We start from the raw sequence: 23,344 nt of genomic DNA, 5'->3' as shown, positions 1-23,344 counted from the left end.
GCCACGTCAGTGTCACCTGTAATCAGCGTCACCTGTCAGTGTCACCTGCCACATCAGCGTCACCTGTCAGTGTCATCTGCCAAATCAGCGTCACCTGTCAGTGTCATCTGCCAAATCAGCGTCACCTGTCAGTGTCACCTGCCACATCAGCGTCACCTGTCAGTGTCACCTGCCAAATCAGCGTCACCTGTCAGTGTCACCTGCCACATCAGCGTCTCCTGTCAGTGTCATCTGCCAAAATGGGGTCACTTTGTGGGCATTTCCATTGTCCTGGTGCTCCAGGGCCTTCAAAAATGTAATAGGTGGTTGAGAAATGAGATGTGTAATTTATGCCCCTAGAACGCCTAATGGTGCTATTTCAATATTGGGCCTCTGTATGTGGCCAGGCTGTGTAAAAGTCTCACACATTTGGTATCGTTATACTCAGGAGGAGTAGTAGAATGTATTTTGGGGTGTCATTTTTGCTATGTACATGCTATGTGTTGGAAATATCTTATAAATGGACAACTTTGCGTAAAAAAAATGCGTTTTCATTTTTTTTCCACATTTTCCCAAAACTTCTGGAAAAAAATGAACCATTCAAACGACTCAATATGCCTCATAGATTATACGTTGGGGTGTTAGCTTTCCAAAATGGGGTCACTTTGTGGGCATTTCCATTGTCCTGGTGTTCCAGGTCCTTCAAAACTGTAATAGGTGGTTGAGAAATGAAATGTGTAATTTATGCTCCTAGAACGCCTGATGGTGCTATTTCAATATTGGGCCTCTGTATGTGGCCAGGCTGTGTAAAAGTCTCACACATTTGGTATCGTAATACTCAGAAGGAGTAGCAGAACGTATTTTGGGGTGTCATTTGTGGTATACACATGCCATGTGAGAGAAATAACCTATTACATTAAAAATTTTGTGAGAAAAAAAAAAAAAAAAAAAATCTTCATTTTGCAAAGAATTGTGGGAAAAAGATGACAACATCAAAAACCTCACCATGCATCTTAGTAAATACCTTGGAATGTCTACTTTCAAAAAAGGGGTCATTTGGGGGGTATTTGTACTTTCCTGGCTTGTTCGGGTCACAAGAAATGAGATAGGCCACCAGTACATCAGATGTGATCAATTTTGTGCGATTCGCACCACAGCTTGTAGACTCTCTAACTTTCACAAAGACCAAATAATATCCAATAATTTGGGTTATTTTTACCAAAGATATGTAGCAGTATAAATTGTGGCCAAAATTTATGAAAAAAAAATTATAATTTGCAAAATTTTATCACAGAAACAAAGAAATATGTGTTTTTTTTCAAAATTTTCGGTCTTTTTTCATTTATAGCGCAAAAAATAAAAACCCCAGAGGTGATCAAATACCACCAAAAGAAAGCTCTATTTGTGGGAAAAAAAGGACACAAAATTCATTTGGGTACAGTGTTGCATGACTGAGTAATTGTCATTCAAAGTGTGAGAGCACCAAAAGCTGAAAATTGGTCTGGGCAGGAAGGGTGTTTAAGTGCCCAGTAAGCAAGTGGTTAAGGACCGCCTTATGCCGATGTACGTCGGCAGAATGGCACGGCTGGGCACAAGCACGTACCTGTACGTTGCTCTTTAAGTGCCCATCCTGAGCTCCGTGACCGTGGCTGCGGGACCCGATCGCTGCGTGCTCTCCCCATGCTTCCTACTGAGCCTGTCACTGATCGTCTGTTGCCTGTTATAGGCAAAGATGATCAGTGACGTCAGACACCGAGCCACGCCCCCTACAGTTAAAAAAAAATCCTCTATTTTGTAGACACTATAACTTTCGCGCAAAGCAATCAAACACTTATTGTGGGTTTTTTTACCAAAAATATGTAGAAGAATACGTATCGGCCTATATTTTTGGGTGATATTTATTATAGCAAAATGTAAAAAATATTACTTTTTTCTCAAAATTGTCGTTCTTTTTTTGTTTATAGCGCAAAAAATAAAAACCGCAGGGGTGATCAAATACCACCAAAAGAAAGCTCTATTTGTGGGAAAAAAAAGGACGTCAATTTTGTTTCGGAGCCACGACGCATGTCCGCGCAATTGTCAGTTAAAGCGATGCAGTGACGAATTGCAAAAAGGGGCTTGGTCCTTTAGCTGGAAAATGGTCCGGGGCTTAAATGGTTAAAGCGGGAGTCCACCGGGACTCCGCGTTTTTTTTTTTTTTTTAAAAGCCAGCAGCTACAAATACTGCAGCTGCTGACTTTTAAAATAGTGACACTTACCTGTCCAGCGCGCCCGCGATGTCGGCACCCGAAGCCGATCGCTAGGTCGTCTGTCGGGTCCTGCCGCCGCCATCTTGGGTATGGGAATCAGGAAATGGAGCCTTTCGGCTTCATTTCCCGGTTCCCTACTGCGCATGCGCGAATTGCGCTGCGCAATAAGGACGCTCCCCGCTGCCTCTGGGAGCTGTGTGTTTCCCAGCAGGCAGCGGGGCACTTGCGGGAAGGGGTGGGCACTTGCGGAAAGGGGCGTAAGTTACGCCCCTTTTCCGCAGAGAGCTGTCCCGGAAGTGGGTGCAGTTACCTGGATTATCCAGGTAACTGCACCCCCCTCCCCCCTGAAAGGTGCCGATTGTGGCACCGGAGGGGGGGAGGGTTCCGATGAGCGGAAGGTCCACTTTAGGGTGGACCTCCGCTTTAAAGAGCTAAGTCCAAGAGACACTTGAAGTGTTACTAAGCCCAGGACCCTGCAGTCACTATATCTGGTCTCCCACAGTACACGGAAACACAATTATCTTAGTAAATATAAACAGCTAAATACTTTTTCTCATCACCAGTAAATAGCAGTTTTGTTACTTCTATCAGTGTCCAGCCGAGCACTGGTTAAAGCTTGTAGGAGTTTTCATTCTCCTCCGATTGTCCTATGAGGCTGCATGACCCCTGATCATCTGTTTGGACAGAGCTGATTGGCCCTGTGCTAATCACATGTACTCTCCCAAAAAGAAAAAAAAAATCTCTAGCAATACACACCAAACTGAGCATGTGCAGAGTGCCTCCAAAGGCTCTGTACTATCAGCAGATGGATTGGGGACAGTAAAAGGGGAGGATCAGAGAAGACCTGATCAAACAGCCTTTTTACACAATGCAGAGGATTAACCCCTTAATTTCCACAGTCAGTATAACAGGCATGCTTTACTGTATATACGGACTGATTTTACTGTTGTGGGTTTAGTAACACTTTAACCCCTGTAATGTAGAACTTTTTACAAAGTGGTTGTTTTCACCTGACGATCATTGTAAGCACCCCTGTTAGTGTTAAATAGTTTGTTTCATTCCCTGCAAACTGATACATCTGTAAGACAGCTTGCTCTTTTGAAAAACAACATACTTACTGGCTGGATCCTCAGAGAAAAGTGGAATAAAAAAAAAAAGGCTAAAACGAGAAAATAAATACAGCCATCACATCAATGAATTGGTATGCTGCAATATAAATGTTTTCTTTTGGCTTTATTACTGCTTTAGGATTCCCATGACATTCACACCAGAGCATTGTGTCACTCAAAGCTTGAAAAAGTACATGAGCTTCTTTGGTGCAGGGTTGCACATTTTTGTCATGTACACTCTTCAATAGGAGCACATGAAAAAGAACATAACAAGTGGATTTGTATGATTTCTCACATCTCCGCTTCCTAGTAACTAGATTTCCATTTGCTAAAATAAAAATGCTCAAAAGTCAGAAAATACCAAAAAATGCTCCGACGGTCAAACTCAAATGTGAATGGGGACAAAAACCCCTATTCCTTCATATCGGGAACAGGATAGGGATGCTCATGGCTACCGTAGATGTTAAAGCCGCAGGATGACTGCCAGTTTTGCTCTTGTATTTCTATAAATATAAAGCTACATGGAGTAAAAAGCTCTCAATCCTGCTCAAAGTTGGAATACTAATGATATGTGTACTGTATTCAAAATGGCAAAAACATTATGTTATAAAATATAATATTTTATCAGCAGACATAATGGCTTGCTTTATCTAGTGAACAGCTACATGTCCTTTTTGGTGACAGATTTGGACTTGTGCACACAGTTTTTTTTTCTGGTTTGTCAATTCCAATTACTGTTTTTAAAACAACCAAAGGCGAGAGAGACGGAGAGCAGAGCGGAAGTACAAACTGCACAGCTGTTCTCTATATAGAGGTGCATTGGTTGAATACATCGGACTAAAGTGCAATTCGTAAAGAATATTCGATTTGGATAACCAATACTGGTTACATTTATGGAGTCAGTAGTCACATATATTTATTCACAAGTGTATCAACATTTCTGTGCCTACCAAATGTTCTAACAAGAGCTGAGACAATCTGTTCCACTGATGGGGTGCTTGAGAATTTTTATTAATATAATTTAACATAACATAATAATATTATAATAATAATAATATAACACACACACACACACATATATTATATAATAGATATATATATAATATAAAATCCCAATAAAATACATTTACGTTTTTGGTTGCAACATGAAAAAATGTGGAAAATTTCAAGGGGTATGAATACTTTCTCAAGGCACTGTAATGGTTTAATCTTCATTGTCATGCTCGCTTACCTTCCACACTCCAGCGATGGCCCCTCCTCCGCTTCCCACACCATGTGACTGCTTCTTCTACTTAAGGCTGTGTTCACACTGCTGCGATGTGGGAATGCTGTGAATTTACTGCGGGTTCCCGCATCGCATGCCTCCTGACGGCAGTTCACACTGCCCTATGCGAACTGCTGGGAGTGTAGTGAAAAGTTAATGACACCTCCAAATCAGTTTGCATATCGCAGTGCGATCTGCAAACTCGGACAGGAATCGGATCGCATGGTGCGGACCAAAAAAAGGGTCCTGTACGAGTTTGGGCCGGATGCAATGCGAATTCAGCCATACAGAAATCGCATCGCACAGAGATGGCATGTGATTTACACTGCAGTGTGGTGCGAATCACATCCGATCTCGTACACCGCAGCAGTGTGAACCCAGCCTAAAGTGACACTAAATGTTCATGTTTTTTTTTTAACTAACAAACATATCATACAGGCATACCCCACTTTTAAGTACACAATGGTTTTTTTTTTACTAAAGCTGGAAAGTGCAAAATAAGACTCACTTCTGCATAGAAACCAATGAACTTCCAGGTTTTATTACCAAAGCTTAAATGAACAAGCTGGGGTTAGAAGCTCATTGGTTTCTATACAGAAGTGAGCCTGATTTTGCACTTTCCAGCTTTAGTAAATAAACCCCATTGTGTACTTAAAAGTGGGGTATGCCTGTACTTACCTCCACTGTGCAGCTCGTTTTGCAAAGAGGGACCCCAAACATTCTCTTCTGGAGTCCCTCGGCTCCTCCCCACATCAGATAACCCCCTGGAAGAAGCGCTCTCCCGGGGGGGTTACCTTGCGGGTGGGCTCCCGAGTTCAGCATTCAGCGTCCATAGATGCAGGGGCTGGGTGGCCGGTCACCGACAGATGTTTTTTCACCTTAATGCATATGATGCATTAAGGTGAAAAAACACGAACCTTTACAACCCCTTTAACCCCCCTAGCGGTAATCCCGAGTCTGGCTCGGGTTGGGATTTTTTTTTTTTTTTTTTAATATATTTTTTTATTGAACAAACAAGATAAATGTAAACAATTAAATGACAGTCGAAGTGGACAGTATCTTTCTGAAGCAGTAACAACATGAAACATCAGAGCAGCTTAAAATAGAAGGAGCAAAACGCTCCATCGACCCCAAGGGCCAAACTATTAGGCAGTTTAATCCTTCAAGAGAGAAGAGAGTGGAGAAGGAAGTTGAGAAGAGAAAACGGAAAAGAAAGAAAGAGAAACGAGAAGGAGATAGGGGGGTAGGGGGTAACACCCTGGGGGACAAGTATCGCATCACAATTTAGGTGCTGCATGGTATCACAATAGAATTTGAAGATGAGAAACAATATCATCTATACATACAGAAGTACAGAAATGAAAATCTCCTACACTGAGGATCACAAAGGGACAGTAACATTTGGTTTAGTCCGGGGTCCCAGTCCACGATGAATTATTGAGATGTGGAAGGTTGAGCTGAGGGATGGTGTTCCTCCATTGCAGAAACGGTAGGGTCAGACCCGTCCAGCGATAATTGAGCTAGTAAAAGAGCGGCATCTTGTGAGGGAGGTAAATGGTTCGGTAATGATGTCAGCTTGAGTTTCCCCAATGCATTGCCTATGTCTCGTTGCAAGTACCAGTTGGTATAGCGAAAGGGGGAAATGATATTATTTATTTCCTCTGAGGTAAAGGATCGTTCGATGTAAGCTCTCCATCTGGTAAAGAAGCGGGGAGTGGAAACAAAGTGGGAGGAGATAACATCAAGTCGTTCTATGTGGAACAGCGCCAGGAGGGTTTGTTGAACTCCAGTTAGACTTGGTGGTGTCGTGGAGATCCAGTAATTCATAATAGTCCTGCGTGCCGCCAGGAGGCATAGGTGGGACCAATGCGAGAGGGTGAGTGGACTTGGAGAAGTTAGCGACTCGGGTAGAGGGTCGCAGCTAAACAGGCAAATCAACGGGTCTTTGGGTATCAGTGTCCCGGTAACCGAGTGGATGTAGTCCAAGACTGAATCCCAAAATGCAGATATAGAGGTGCAGTCCCAGAAACGGTGTAGTAGGGTAGGTCGATCTTGAGAGCACCAGGGGCATTTGGCTTCCGAGGGCTCCTTAGTGGTAGTACGGAACGGGTAGTAGGCTCTATGGGTGATCTTAAATTGAGTTTCTCTCCACTTTTCTGAGATAACCAGTTTGGAAACAAGTCTGTAACCCTTCAGGATCCTTTCAGGCAAGGTAGTATCATGAAATATCGAAGCCCATTGTTTGAAGGGAGCAATGTGGTACTTTTCCGCCTGGTATTCGATTAGGTGGGAATATAGGGTCGAAATGGAGTAGTCGCCCTGTCGAAGCATAGTGTCCAAAGGTGACTTTCGGAGGCAATCTTGACGTAGACCTCCAATGGATTTCAGGTAACTCAGCAGTTGATGATGATAAAACGAGTGATTAGAGGGTAGTGAGAATTCCTGAGACAATGATCGAAAGGATCTAAGTGTTCCTCGCCCCTGCTCGTAGAGGGATGCCACTGTACGTAGACCCCGCTGTTCCCATTGGGCAAAGGCTGAATGAATGGTAGAAGGCGGAAACATGGGATTGCCTTGAATGGATAGATGAGCAGAAATATTTGTGGGTAAGCCCAGGAGCTTCCTTACCTCCCTCCAAGCCACCACAGTGTCCCGAATAAGAATGTTGCTTTTAAGATGAGGTGGTAAAACGTGAACGTTGGAGTGAAGGATCGCCGAGAGCGTGTAGGGATGTACCAGCGCCTTTTCGAGATGGTGGTTGGAATATCTTGACTTGCCCGCTATCCAGTCAAGGCCCTGTCTCAGGAGACATGAAAGGTTATAGAAACGGAGATTGGGCAGGCCCGCCCCTCCGTCAAGCTTCGGAAGACACAACTTTTGAAGGGCAATGCGTGGCTTTTTATTGGCCCAGAGAAAAGCGGATAAAGCTGTATGTATTTTTTGCACATCAGAATGTTTAAGGAGGAGTGGGATGGTTTGCATTGGATAGAGCAGCCTCGCAAAGGAAACCATTTTGAAGAGATGGCATCTTCCAAAGAGTGACAACGGCAGCCCCGCCCAGGTCTCCAACTCCTGTACAATCTTAGAAATCAAGGGTGGGTAATTTAGGGTATAGAGGGAAGAGGGTTCTCGACCTATGCGCACTCCCAGGTAGGTTATGTGGTGTTGTGCCATTGTAAAAGGCGAGGAAGATTGCCAGGAGATGGCTGTTCGCAAATTTAAGGATAAGATCTCACTTTTACCAAAATTGATTCGAAATCCCGAACATAGGCGATATTCTGCAAATAGGTCACGGAGTGTAACAAAATCGGCCGGGGGATTAGACGAAAAGAGTAAAATGTCATCCGCAAATAACGCAGATTGAAGATTTTGATCCCCAACCATAATACCGCTGATACCGTCCGGTGAATTTAATAACCTAGATAAAGGTTCAATTGCTAGATTGAATAACAGGGGAGACAAGGGACATCCTTGTCTTGTCCCTTTGGTGAGAGAGATGGTGGGCGAGACAAAGTCCGGCGTAACTAATCTGGCAGTAGGGGCAGCGTACATCTGGCAGAGGAAGTGCGTGACTGGACCCGAAAAGCCAAAGGCTCGTAGTACCTTAAATAGCCAAGCAAAATTGATATTATCAAAAGCCTTTTCGGCGTCAATAGAGATGATGGCTAAATCCTGTTCCGGGTATAATTTCGCTTTTTCCAGTGCCAGAAGCACCTTGCGGATATTCAATGTTGCGGACCTGCCAGTAGTGAACCCTGATTGGGCCTGGTGGAGGAGTGTAGGAAGGATGGTAGCTAACCGTGAAGCTATAATTTTGGACATAATTTTAACATCTACATTGATAAGAGAAATGGGCCTATACGAACCTGGGCATAAGGGGTCTTTACCCGGTTTGGGTATTAGCTTGATGTAGGCCTGGGAACCCGTAGGGGGGTAAGAACCACCATCCCATAGTGCCGTAAAAACTTTAGATAAAGTGGCCGGTATAAAGTCACGGGTAAGTTTATAAAATTCAGCCGAGTATCCATCGGGTCCAGGTGCTTTGGAAGGGGGCATCAATTTTATTGTAGCCCTAATGTCCTCCAGGGTAACAGGAGCATTTATGGCTTCTAATTGAGGTCCAGTCAATTGTGGCAGATTCACCCTCGAGAGCACCTGGTCAGCGACGGAGTGGTCGATGGGGTCCTCTGCATATAAGGAGGAATAATAATCAGTTAGTAGTTGGCTGATCAATTTAGAAGAGGTGGCAACTGACCCGTCAGGGTGTTTCAAAGCATGGATATGGGTCGGTCTTTTAAAGCCTGAACAGAGTCTGGCTAACAGCTTACCCGCCTTATTGCCATACTTGTGGAGGCGCATGGACAGATAGGAGGAGGCAATCTGTTCCTGCCTTTCCGCCCAGAGATCAAAGTCTTGCTTGGCTAGCTGCCATGACCTGACAGTAGCCTGTGTGCGATTATGTTGGAGCTCAAGGTGCATGGAGCGAAGTTTTTCGCTAGCTTGAATATAGTTTTGCTTTGAGTGTCTCTTGTATTGTGTCACATAAGCCATAATCTTGCCTCGGAGGAAGGCTTTACCCGCCTCCCAGAAAAGATTTGGGGTGGCGATATGTTCCCCATTCGTCTCTGTATACTCGGTCCAACTAGTGAGTAACATGTGTTTAAAGTCCTCATTATTTGCCAGATAGGAGGGGAAACGCCATATGGGCGAGGAAGAGGAAGGCTTAACATTCAACAAGCTAACCGTAATAGGGCTATGATCGGAAATGGCCATGTCCTTGATGTCAGAGTCCCTCACCAGCGGCAAGAGTGCAGGGGACACAAAGACATAGTCAAGTCGTGAGAACGTCTTGTGCGGGTGTGAATAGAACGTGAATTCACGCTCCGTTGGATGGGACAATCTCCACACATCAGTGAACTTTTGTGACGAGAACGTACGGTCCAGGGGGGTGGTGTCATTACTAGTTTGAGTTAAAGGCGTAGGCCCGCGGGGGTTAGTGTGTGTCCTGTCCTCAGAAGGACTCATAACTGAGTTAAAGTCCCCTCCTATCAGGTGGTGTGTCTCTGACACCTGGGAGATCCAAGTTCCTAATTCACCGAAAAACGACAAGTCTGGGGAGTTGGGCGCATATACATTAGTTATAGCAATGTCTTTAGAAGCTAGTGTCAGGTGCAAAGTGAGCATACGACCCCCCGAGTCCACCCGTACATTACGAGTGGTGTACTGCAGCTGTTTATGAAGCAGAATAATCACCCCCGCTTTGCGACCCACAGCCGGGGAACCCAATACTTCGCCAACCCACAGTTTACGAAGGCGTGAAAAATCTCCGTCAGTCAGGTGTGTCTCTTGTAAGAGCGCCACATCTGTCTTTAGTCGCTTCAGATGACGGAGGATTTTCATGCGTTTGGAGGGTGAACGTAAGCCTTTAACATTCCAAGATACTACATTCAGTCGGTCTTTAAAGGCATCAGCCATAGGGGCCTTGAGGTGAGGTAGTATCAAGATGAGGAGAATGTAAATTAACAGTGAGACAGACCAAATCTATCCCAGGAGTGCGCATATATATGGAGACCCCCAGGGGTGTTTGTGGAGAGGTATAAGGGAGAGAGAAAAGATAAGCCGTAGCAGGATAGAGAAAGGAATGGGATAAGAAAAAGACAGGGAAAAGTGAACAGATCCATACAATATGAAAAGTAACCAAACATAATAGGTGTATCCACCATAGAGTAGCCGTAGCCCACTTCACCTTTTTCCACATGGGTTGCATCTATGGTAGTCGGCTCCCAGTGGGCGCAGTAGCCCCCTGGGATAGGCCGATAACGTTCCCCGGGGGGGGACGAGGGTAGGGGGAAGGATATGGAAAGAGCGAGAATAATCAGCAGCATCTCGGGTTGGGGGTGGGGGAAGGTTTGGGGGTTAGGGAAGGGGGGTCAATCCCAAAGTTGTAAAGGTACAGCCTGTTTGCTGTATATGAAGAATGGGACAACCAATCGGGAAGGTGAAATAGGCCGGCTGACACGCTTAAACAGTATTTTTAGAAGTAAGTGCTAAAAAAAAAAATGGGCAATAGACCCAGTGAAAAACAAATAAATGTGGAACATAACATATCAAACAAAGTAATCGTGTACAGGCACCATCATAGGTAGCCAACTTACAGAGGACCTCACAGCTAGAGTAGTAGCTGTGACTACCAACAAGTGAGAAACACTCTAAACAGTACCCTTATCCGGGCGCAGTGCCAGGAGGATTCCAAGGACAGAGTCAGCGGATCTCAGAGCGTGGGTGCTGATTAGTGGAGCGAATCCTTTTGTAAGGTGGTTTGGAGGGGCTCAGCCGGTTAGCAGTAGTGGCCTGGGGGGCCGCGGCAGGGTCAGCAGTTGGACTCTCCATCAAAGGGTCACGTGTGGTATCCATGTCTGCTGGGTAATTGGTGAAACGTTCCGCCTCAGAAGGTGTATTGAAGGTGCGGCGAGTGCCATTAGGAAGAGTAACATGTAATATTGCAGGATAGGCCAAAGTAAACTTAATATGGTTCTTAAAGAGAGAGGCACAGATCGGTGAAAATTCTTTACGCAATCGCATAACTTCAGCAGAATAATCAGCAAATAAAAGTAGATTAACGCCGTCAATCGTGAGGGTGCGTTGAGAGCGAAACTTTTGCAGGATAGCATGCTTGTCTGCATAGTTCAGGTATCTAGCTATGACCGCTCTAGGCTTGCTGCGCTGTTCAGAGAGCTGTCCCAGGCGGTGTGCTCGTTCCACCACACAGGGGGTAGTGAGGCCTAGTCTAGCCGGGATAGTAACCATGCAGAGGTCCATGAGCTGTCCCGCAGTGACTGATTCAGGCAAACCCACTATTCTCAGGTTGTTCCTTCTTGCTCTGTTCTCAAAATCATCCAATTTGATCCACAGATCTCTGGTGGTACGTGTGAGGCGAGCTAGAGCAGCAGCTTGAGCAGTGGTGTCATCTTCCATGAGGGAAATCCTTTCCTCTGCCTGTGTTAAGCGCTGTGACTGGGCCTGCAATTCGTTTCTGTAGTGTTCCATGGCCTTTTGGATAGCAGAGTCTATAGATGCAGTTAAGGTAGGGGTTAATAAAGCCACAACTGCCTGGGCAATGTCCGCCGTATGAGGCGCCTCCGCGCCAGAGAGCAGGGATGGAACGAGCGATGGCTCAGCAAGGCCTTGTATCGGCGCCATATTGCCTAAGGACGCGGCCGTGTCCGCCGGCGCGGGCATCGCTGCGGCCAGCGATCGATTCCCGGACCGCTCCACAAAGCGGTCCATCCACGGCTCTGCACCTTCCCCAAAGAACAGGGGGGGTCCCCGAGGCTATTTGCTGCTTTATAGCGGGTTTTCAGGGGGTATGCGGCGGGAGCAGAGTCCGCTTACCTCCTCCTCATGTGGCGCCGGAACCGGAAGTCCGGGTTGGGATTTTAATAACAGGAGCGGTAACCCCGAGCCAGACTCGGGATCGCATCGCTGGATGCAGGGAGGACACAGGGAGAGTTACTTACCTTGTCCCCTGGATCCAGCGATGTCCTCCACGATATGTGATCGAGCTGTCCTCCGCTTGATTCACAGTGTCGAATGCCGCCGAGCTCCGTTCCCTGCGACGTTACGGCGCACAGGAGCGGAGATCGGCGTCAAATTCAAAAAAGTAAAAAGACACAAAACACACACAGCACTGTAATCTTACAGATTACAGTACTGTATTAAAAATTACACACCCCCTTTGTCCCTAGTGGTCTGTGCAGTGCCCTGCATTCACTTTTATATTATAAATACTGTTTTTTCTGCCTGGAATTTGGAGATTGTCCATAGCAACCAAAAACTTTCCCTTTTTCAGTGTTTTAGGATTTGATTACACTATTGAATAATTTTTATTATTATTTATTATATTATAAACTTTATCTGCTAGACTCTGGTTTGAACAGATTTAAGAGAGTTATTCCTAAGAATTACAGGACTACAATATAAGATGCCAAATTTCCATGCAATATAATTGTACCGCTTTCAGCACCTAAAACCAGACTGAAGCATACCGCCAGGGAGGTTAAACTTCAGCGGGATGCATTCCAGCCTGGTCTCTGCTGCATCTACAACCAAAGTCTTTGCTGCACCCTACCTGGCCTCCTCTGCATCCACAGTCTAGACAATGCTGCACCTACAAAGTCTCTGCACCCTCAATATAGACAGCATTGCACCCTCAGATAGAGTCTCTGTTGTATCCAAGCCTAGTCTCCAGTGTAACCACAGCTCAGCCATTGCTACACCTGCAGCCAAAGTCCCCGCTGCATCCCAGCCTGGTCTGCCCTGGATTCACAGTCCAGCCACTGGTGCACTTAAAGCCTAAGAATCTGCTGACCCCATCCTGATTCACCCAGAGCCTCTGCCTTCGCATGCTCCACTACAGTCCCAGCGGCACCCACAGCCTGAGCCAAACTGGTCCATCTCAGTGCTCACAGCCCCCAGCCTCACTCCTGCCCACAGCTCTCCCATGCCTCTGCCTTTCTTGTGCTCCAGTTCCCAGTCACCCAGAATTAACTCTGCTCAGCATCTGTATTACCTGTAACCTAATCTGGGGGGAGCCAGTGGCCAGTGGCTAAGCCAAACTCCTGTGAGGAGGTACAGAACCTCCTGCGCATGAGTTTAGCGGTCTTAAGAACAATGCTTGTATACATTATACATATCTTGACTGGAGATGCAAACACACCACACTTTGCTGCCCTCCGGACTGGGGATGTCCCAATGGCAAAACTAGAAAAACAAGCAAACAAAAGTAGCACCAGCTTTGCACATTATCCCAGTAACCATTTATTATAAATAAATCTACTCACAAAACATAAAATTGTCAAGGCACATCAAAGTCTCAATATTATTCAGTCTGCTCCAGCTTGGTAGAGCCTCACCTGGATCCAACTGGCTTACAAGTTTTGAGCGAGTACCCTCTTCTTCAGAGCCGAAGAAGAATGTGCTCCCTCATAAGCCAGTTGGATCCAGGTGATGTTCTCCCACGCTGAGGAACACATGGCGTGGACCAAACAATAGTGAGACTTTGATGTACTTTGACAATTTTATGTTTTGTGAGTAAATGTATTTATTTCTTTATAACAAATGGTTACTGGGATAATGTAGGCTAGTGTGCCCACTTTTGTCTGCTGCTTTTTCCTGCGAGGAGGTCCCTGGTTAAATATAAATGACTCCTTAGACTTCAATCACAAGGAAAGCCATTGCACAGAGGAGCATGAGCCACATCACGGTTTGTGACATCCATAAATCACATCATCTGCTTTTTCTGGTGCACTCCTCTATTCTGCAAAATGTGTAGCTTAAAGTAGAACTCTGGGCTGGCCCATAAAATGGGGGATCTAATATGGACTATTAACTGCCTTAACCCACATTGCTCCAATCTTCTTTTCTCTCCCAAAATGTTAGCCGCCAATCCAACATCCTCACATAAAATGCCAGACCGACAGACACTGCTGTATATGAGAATATCAGTGAGAATGGCAGCCAGATGACTGTTCAGAGAGCCACGTGAAAAAAAAAAAAAAAACTTCAGAGGACCGGTCATCACTACTGCATCTAGTGGTGTAGGAGAGTGCAGAACCAACTTGGAGTTCTACTTTAATTATACAAAACATGTATTTTAATGATCTTGGATTTTAATTTTATCAAAAGTCACCAGCTAAGCCCCAATCTCCCTCTGTAACCAATTCCACTGGCTATCACAGGAAGAGATGTATCTGCCTGGATTCATCTTTATCCTAAGTGAAAAGCAAGATGGCAGCTGGCTGAGGGGGGAGTATTGGATCTCAGGGGACAGACTGCAGAAGAGTGTTTACTGATTGTGCACTGGTTAGTTGTTTAAAGCTGAATAGTTCAGAACTGACAGTGGTTTCTATATACATGAGCAAAGGTTACTAATTTACAGCCTCTCATATCACATAGGAACACATCTTCAAAAGAAAGACATTGCCTGTTCAAATACTGCAGTGCATTAAAAAGAAATACACAGCTTCTAACGTCAGCTTGTTCAATTAAGCTTTGACAATAAACCTAGAAGCTGATTGGTTACTTTGCACAGCTGCACCAGATGCTGTGTGCACCAGTTTTAGTAAATCCCCTCCAAAGTGTTTTCTGAATGGACAGAGTGAAAGGGTAGTAACATCACAATCTCCACCTTATCCAATCAGAGAACACATTGCTTGGGCAGCTACTTGGTACGTACCCAGAAGACCGCAGTGATCACTGTAGTAGTTGCAACTGCTACAGTAATTCTCCATTTCCACCACGGGCCCTCAGGTATGGAATATGATTACCAATACTGGCCAAAGCTGGATCAATGAAACTATGCAATAAATACCAAATCTAGAATTCAGCTGTAACGCTAAAATCCAGGAAGCCTAAAAATCCTCCCTTGCAATGGGGCTGTACTTGCACTAAAGTGTTAAATGCTTTTTTCTATCTAGGGGAGCACTTTCACTTACCTGATCCTCTGCTCCTGCAGGCTCCTCTACATGGCCAGAACCCCGGAGCCTCTACTCCTCTCTACTTTGGTCCTCTAAGATGCTCTGACATCATCAAGACCAATGCAGGGACCATAGCCCTAGATTGGACGTGAGGATGCCGAGGAACAATCCACCCCTCAGAGCATTGCAGATCGCTCTTCAGTGGGCTAACACTAGTGTAAACAAGCCCTTACTGTGCTTTTCTGCCTCCTTGTAACATCCTTGATGAACTCTCCTTTTCCCCCTCACTTCCATTTGTTTGGAACAAGTAGCACATGTTAGTTGTGGTGACGTGTATGGCTCCATGCACATTACACATCCCATAGTCCCTAGTCCATCTGAGGAGCAAGCAAGAGAGTGTGGCTATGTTCTTATATACAGTGTGACAATAGATAACGAATGTTGCCACCCTCTAACAGAAGTCAGATCACAGCAGCAAAAAAACAATGGAAATTAGAGATCTGGGAGGAGGCATCAGAAGATACTTTTCTGAATTAACAACACATACTTGAATAGAATTTCCTGTTAAAACCAGTTTAATGTCACTTAAAGGGTTACAAAGCCCTTTTTTTTTTTTAATAACAAACATGTCATACTTACCTCCATTGTGCAGTTAGTTTTGCAGAGTGGTCCCCGATCCTCCTCTTCTGGGGTCCCTCAGCAGCACCGACTTTGCGGCGCCACACTGATTCCCAAAAGTAGTTTCTGTACTACTTTTAGCAATTTCAGGTGTGATTTCCATACACATCTGTGCAGGAAACGGCACAGATGTCTCTGAAATCATCAGACTGAAATTGTGCGAGATTAGCTGAACTCACACGATTTCAATCCCACAGCAGTGTAAACTGAGGCTTAAGCGGATCCTCATCCTCAGGTTTAAGTTTCCTCCTCTCTATACACCACACTTTTTTTAAGGTGGTTGTAAACGCTTAACTCGTACACACGACCGGACTTTCCAGCAGAAAAGGTCCAACGATCTTCTCGACTGAGTTACCACGGACTTCCGACCGAATAGACTTGCCCACACATGAGTAGACCAAAGTCCGTTCATTTTGAATGTGATGAAGTACGACAGGACTAGAAAAAGAAATTCAATAGCCAGTAGCCAATAGCTGCCCTTGCGTCGTTTTTGGTCCATCGGACCAGCATACAGAAGAACGGTTTTCCCGATAGAAATTGATTCCGTTGGGCAGATTTGAAAGATGTTCTATTTCTAGGTCCGTTGGAATTTTTGAAGAAAAAAGTCAGATAAAGCCCACACACGATCATAAAATCCGACGGAATGATTCCGTCTGACCTTTTCTGCCGGAAAGTTCGGTGGTGTGTACACAACATTACATACACCCAGTAAAGTGACCGACCTCGGGTGATGCACCGAGATGAAATAAAACCTCCTACATACGTTGTACCTGTCTATCTGCAGTCTACATAAGTCATAAATGTCTATCCGCACTCTTCTCTACATCCATTCAAAGGGCTAAATTATAAAGCGTTCTGAAAGTTCAGAAAAAAAGAGGGTGAAGATGAAGTTACACACTTCCGTGCTCAGTGAGGAGAGCTCTGACAGCTGATTGGAGGGAAGGGACAGACCCCACTTCACACAGCACACAGGAACATAGCTGATGCTGTCAATCAGCTAGAGGCCTCTCCCCTGTCACCATTTTTCTCTTGGTGTCAGGAAAATTTGTCAGAGTTACACTTGCTGATAGCAGAGGAATGAATCAGCAAACAGAAATTACAACTTAGTGCTCCTAATTGAGACAAGTCCACACTATATAGGGATGTCCTTTGTTCCTATTTCATGTCTGAGGTTTATAAACACTTTCATGTAAAAGTTGTGTTCCAACGCCCCCCCCCAATCAAATCCCTTGCTTAGGCAAATGGTATGCATTATGCCCCCTGTGCCTCCTGGGAAATGTCATATATCCCAGGAGGAATAGGCCTTCATTGAAAAAGAAGGAAGGGGCGGGCCCAGCGGTGTGATATTGTGAGGCATGGTGGCTGAAGACAAGAGCTGGTGGGCCTCCTGATGACTACATAGAAGATGGCTGAGCAGGGGTGGAATTCTAAGAGGATTCTGCAGGACAACGCTGCTAGGCTGGTGAGTATCTGAAATGTTCAGAACCAGCAACACTGTATGCAGGGGGAGTCAAAAAAATGGGGTAGGGAAGTGAGGATCTGCTTTAAAGTGGAACTAGGCCTAACAAAAAAAAGAAAAAAAAAGAAAAAGACTTTTTTTTATGACAGGAAACCCTGTTGGTGCTTCCTGCTAGTCCGTGTTTATGTATATTGAGCTGTGCATGCACAGCTCAGTGTACATTTATGGCACCGCTCTGTGCTGTGATGATGTGACTCCCATGCGCATGTGTGAGAGTACTGTGAATGTGGCCTGGTCAAATGAGCAGCTGAAGAGTCTAAGCCAGGAAGAAAAACTGGGAGAGGATGGAAGTGCCCATGACAGCCAAAAGTGCTGACACTGTAGTGCTGGAGGGGGAACGCTAGACGGGTAAGTCTGCCACAATATGCTAATATGCTGTGCACACCAGTACAATTATGCCATAAAGCTTTTGTGGGACATTTTTTATCTTAGCAGAAGTTTAAGGCTGCTTTCACACTGATCATTTTTTCTTCATTTTTTGCAAAAAAACAAAAAAAAACATATAACCATTAAATCCTATGGAACTCTTCATACTGGTCAGTTGTGGGTCTACTGAGTTTTTCAAACTCCTGCAAGCTGCATTTTTGGTGCTGAATAAAAAAAAAAAAAAAAAAACATCTCCCATTGAAATGAATGGAAACGCATCAAAAACGCACTTGCAGTTATGTTTTTGTTGCAGGATGGGAGATTGGGAGGGTAATTTGGAGTGGGAGGGAAAGGATTTGTGCTTGGAGGGAAAAGCTGGAGGGGATTTGTGATAGGATGGGGGATTGGGGAGGAGAAATTGTTCTGAAAGAGTGAGAAGATTTGTGATTGGAGGGGAGATTTGAGGGGTAGAGGATTTGTGATAGGATGGGGGATTGGGGAGGAGAAATTGTTCTGAAAGAGTGAGAGGATTTGTGATTGAAGGGGAGATTTGAGGGGGTAGAGTATTTGTGATAGGATGGGGGATTGGGGGGGAGAAATTGTTCTGAAAGAGTGAGAGGATTTGTGATTGGAGGGGAGATTTGAGGGGGTAGAGGATTTGTGCTAGGATGGGGGATTGGGGAGGAGAAATTGTTCTGAAAGTGAGAGGATTTGTCATCAGAGGGAAAACTTGAGGTGTAGAGGATTTGTGCTAGGATGGGGGCTTGGGGAGGGGCATTTGGAGCGGGAGGGAGAGGATTTGTGCTTGGAGGAGATTTGTGTTAGGATGAGGGATTGGGGAGGATTTACACTCGGAGGGGAAATTTGAGGGGTAGAGGTTTTGTTCTATGAATGCAGAATGAGAGAATCATAAGCTGGGGTTCATTTGTATTGGGAGAAGTGGGAACTTATGCTTAGGGGTAAGCAGATTAGTGATTTTTTTTTGTGTGGCAGGGTATTTTTGCTTACACAATACTCATACATCTTGGGGGGGGGGGGGGTGCAATTTGGCATGTTGGCTCCAGGCCCTAAATGTGTTTATCCTGGCACTGGCTGCATTTGCTCAGATACAGGCCATTCATTTACATGGGCTGCAGTACAAACTGACAATGCAGGGAAAAGGTCCCTGCACCTTACATAGTAGGTGAGGTTGAAAAAAGACACAAGTCCATCAAGTCCAACCTATGTTGAATTTCTCAGAACCTTCTCAGGAACATGTGCCATGTTGTTCCCAGTCCGTTAGGGGTGCCATTTGTAATAACGGTACCCCTACACATCTCCTAAACTGCACTGCCTTTTTTTATGCGGGTATGCAGTTCTCCCCGCACTAGGGTGACCCTAACCCAAAGAGGACTATTTTTCATTCTCTTTTGACGTACCGGGAAGCTGCTTTTTACCTCAGAAAATGCACACAGATGTGAACAGGGCCTTCCATTTTCATGGTGGTAAATGAAAGGAGAAAGGGCGCACTTTGTGGGTGTCAGAGGATCCTTCTGGTCCCTGTAAGGTCCATGCACAATGTGTATGTGAGGTGACGCCAGCAGAGTTTGGGGACACGGCCATGTCATGTATGAGGTGACACCGGGCAGAGTGTGGGGACACAGCCATGTCACGTGTGAGGTGACACAGGGCAGAGTGTGAGGTGACACTGGGTAGAGTGTGGGGACACAGTCCTGTCATGTGTGAGGTGACACCGGGCAGAGTGTGGGGACACAGTCCTGTCATGTGTGAGGTGACACCTGGCAGAGTGTGGGGCACAGTCCTGTCATGTGTGAGGTGACACCGGGCAGAGTGTGGGGACACAGTCCTGTCATGTGTGAGGTGACACCTGGCAGAGTGTGGGGACACAGTCCTGTCATGTGTGAGGTGACACCCAGCAGAGTGTGGGGACACAGTCCTGTCATGTGTGAGGTGACACCGGGCAGAGTGTGGGGGCACAGTCCTGTCATGTGTGAGGTGACACCGGGCAGAGTGTGGGGACACAGTCCTGTCATGTGTGAGGTGACACCGGGCAGAGTGTGGGGACACAGTCCTGTCATGTGTGAGGGGACACCGGGCAGAGTGTGGGGACACAGTCCTGTCATGTGTGAGGGGACACCGGGCAGAGTGTGGGGACACAGTCCTGTCATGTGTGAGGGGACACCGGGCAGAGTGTGGGGACACAGTCCTGTCATGTGTGAGGGGACACCGGGCAGAGTGTGGGGACACAGTCCTGTCATGTGTGAGGGGACACCGGGCAGAGTGTGGGGACACAGTCCTGTCATGTGTGAGGTGACACCTGGCAGAGTGTGGGGCACAATCCTGTCATGTGTGAGGTGACACCGGGCAGTGTGGGGACACAGTCCTGTCATGTGTGAGGTGACACCGGGCAGAGTGTGGGGGCACAGTCCTGTCATGTGTGAGGTGACACCGGGCAGAGTGTGGGGACACAGTCCTGTCATGTGTGAGGTGACACCAGGCAGAGTGTGGGACACAGTCCTGTCATGTGTGAGGTGACACCGGGCAGAGTGTGGGGACACAGTCCTGTCATGTGTGAGGTGACACCGGGCAGAGTGTGGGGACACAGTCCTGTCATGTGTGAGGTGACACCGGGCAGAGTGTGGGGACACAGTCCTGTCATGTGTGAGGGGACACCGGGCAGAGTGTGGGGACACAGTCCTGTCATGTGTGAGGGGACACCGGGCAGAGTGTGGGGACACAGTCCTGTCATGTGTGAGGGGACACCGGGCAGAGTGTGGGGACACAGTCCTGTCATGTGTGAGGGGACACCGGGCAGAGTGTGGGGACACAGTCCTGTCATGTGTGAGGGGACACCGGGCAGAGTGTGGGGACACAGTCCTGTCATGTGTGAGGGGACACCGGGCAGAGTGTGGGGACACAGTCCTGTCATGTGTGAGGGGACACCGGGCAGAGTGTGGGGACACAGTCCTGTCATGTGTGAGGGGACACCGGGCAGAGTGTGGGGACACAGTCCTATCATGTGTGAGGAGACACCTTGCAGAGTGTGAGGATACAGTCCTGTCATGTGTGAGGGGACACCGGGCAGAGTGTGGGGACACAGTCCTATCATGTGTGAGGAGACACCTTGCAGAGTGTGGGGATACAGTCCTGTCATGTGTGAGGTGACACCGGGCAGATTGTGAGGACACAGCCATGTCATGTAGTCATGCTTCCTGTGTAGTAGGCGGGGGAAGACAAGACTTGTTTTCTTCATTTCTGATCTGCTCGTCTCCCCGCCACAATGTCATCCCGGAAGCCCAGCCAGCTGAGCACACACACTGCCAGCAGATGTCCCCGCACTGCAAAGGGTTAATGGCACAAACATCTGCAGTGCAGAGAGGAGGGTTCAGCACCGATCATATCGCCTGTACAGGGCTGACACCTCATACACACCGCACTGATTACTGCATGACAGCTCACCCACCTCCACCCATCACAGGTCTACCCATCCCACCCACCCCCCAATAAGGAAACTAGAAGCACCCACCGTGTCCTCATATAGGCGCCTCCTGAGGGTCCGGGACACTAGATCAGGGGACAGGTGAGGGGGACAGGTGATCAGGTCTCGTCGTCTGTACGGTGCCCGGGGAGCTGCCTCCCTCCCTCCGCCTCCACACAGGCGGCCCCACCTCCAGCTCTATGTACAGGTTAGTACGGGCTGCTCGTCGCTCAACGTTCCTTCGTGTACAGCGGAGGTGCCGCACCGAGCCTGCCTGCTAAGCCTTTCCTTCCGTCTCAGCGCTGAACCCCTGTCAGTGATCGGGGAGGAGGCACGCCACCTGCTGGTCAGGACCTGTATCGCTCGGCTCTGGTCTCTACCCTGCTCAGGTGTGACCCTTCCCAGGATTCCTCACATGTCACATCTTACAGCGTTCAACATGTGGCCAACCAGCTGTTACGGAACTACAAGTCCCGTCATGCCTCTGCCTTTGGGGGTCATGCTTGTAGCTGTCAGTCACTTGCAATGCATCATGGGACTTGTAGTTCTGCAACAGCTGGAGGGCCATAGGTTGAGCACCCACCCACCATTCAAGCCTGGTTCACACCTATGCATTTTTAGTGCATTTAGCAGATTTGCACGACAGAACGTGTTCCATAGGAAACCATGAACTGTAGTGCAAATCTGCAAAAAGCACTAAAAATGCATAGCACCTGCAAAAAAAAATGTCTGGAGCCGCCCCCGGGTGTGAATCAGGCCTCAGGATGCAGTCACAGCTGAGCATAGGAGGAACTTTTTTTGTTTGTTTTTCGCACATTCTTCACTTATTAAGGCTTCATTCGTATGCGATCGTGGGCAAAATCGCAGTGATTCCACCCCGCATTTGCAAATGGCTTCAAAACACGTTTGCAATGCCGTTGCTTCTAATGGCACCTCAATCGCATCGCAAGTTTGCTGCGATGGTCCTGCAGTAAATCGCACAAAAAAGGAACATGAGCTTCTTTTGCTGCGATTGCAACACAATTTACCTCGTGATAATCGTGGCACAATTGGGGTGCCATTAGAAGTAATAGCATCGCAAACGCATCCGGAATTTGCAGCCATTTGAAATTGCGGGGCAGAATCGTGCAATTCCTCCAGCGATCATGTGTGAATGAAGCCTGACATGTAATAGGGTCATCCTACAAAGTAGCTCCATAACCATTTTGGTCGCAGAGGGTTGTCTGTTTTTTCAGTGCAGGTTACGGAATACGGTTTTGGCACAATTGTAGCGCATTTTGTCACGCAACAAACACACGGCAAAACGTGTGTCTACTACCCACCCTTATGCCCCGTACACACGTTCCAATTATTGGACCACAAAAGTCGCTTTTGGACAGATCGTTCGATAATCTGATTGTTAGTACGCAGCTTTCGACAGCCGATCACAACAGTCCGTCCATCCAAATCCGAAGGAACAAACGGGAAAACTTTGGTCGGATGACAGCCCATTGTACGACAATCGTGTAGCCAGTACAGTATGCATCCGATAAAAGTCATTCGACAAACACCACGCATGATCGGAAACACGAAAATAAACCAGAAGGACACACAGGTCACACGTATTTGACATCATTTAAAATGTGTAGCTACGCACGACGGAAGATTTTTCCAGAATCGTACGACAAAAATCTTACACACATTTTGCACTGTTGTATTCGATCTTAGTTGTATACAACAAAATGTGAACGATCTCTTACGATAATCGGAACGTGTGTACAGGGCATTAGGCTCAGTTCACACTGCCGTGACCTGAAAGTGCAACTTTGCCCGGCGACTTTGGTGCAACTTCAGAGAATGCCTGTGTTATCGTCCTGTAATGTCAGATCTAAATCACATCAATTAAGATACGGATACGACTTCCATTAAAGTCTATGGGCACAAGTCAGATAGAAGTCACCTTGAAGTAGTACAGGAACCTTTTCTAAAGTCGGAGTGACTTCAGTAGTGCTAATTAAGACAGCTGTCATTAACTAACATGGGATTTTTTACATGTCATGTGACTTGGGGTCTCACAAGTCGGATCGACCCAAGTCGCGGCAGTGTAAACCGAGCCTGAGCCCTTGTACACACGGTTGGAAAATCCGATGGAAAATGTCCGATCGGACCGTGTTGTCGGGTAATCCGACCGTGTGTGGGCTCCATCGGACTGTTTCCGTCGGAACATCCGATGGACAAAGTTGGAGAG

General features: G+C 46.6%; 1 protein-coding gene across 5 annotated transcripts in view; it reads right to left on the bottom strand.

Annotated features, from left to right (window-relative positions):
• MBP (myelin basic protein) overlaps positions 1–21,372 on the bottom strand; it is a 308,046-nt gene extending 286,674 nt beyond the window's left edge. For 2 of the 5 annotated variants that reach the window (XM_077492340.1, XM_077492341.1), the window contains exon 1: positions 21,166–21,355. The gene's annotated coding sequence lies outside the window, so the exon portion shown is untranslated. Of the gene's footprint in view, positions 1–21,165 lie in introns of all 5 variants that reach the window. The other 3 variants (XM_077492343.1, XM_077492344.1, XM_077492342.1) reach the window with 2 other exon arrangements.
• Positions 21,373–23,344: the final 1,972 nt, after the last annotated feature.

This window comes from Lithobates pipiens, unplaced genomic scaffold (genome assembly GCF_037356315.1).
Source record: "Lithobates pipiens isolate NorthernLeopardFrog02 unplaced genomic scaffold, aLitPip1_a1.2 Scaffold_19, whole genome shotgun sequence".
In the NCBI taxonomy this organism is placed as follows: Eukaryota; Metazoa; Chordata; class Amphibia; order Anura; family Ranidae; genus Lithobates; species Lithobates pipiens.
This window is presented reverse-complemented; position numbering and strand designations above follow the sequence as displayed.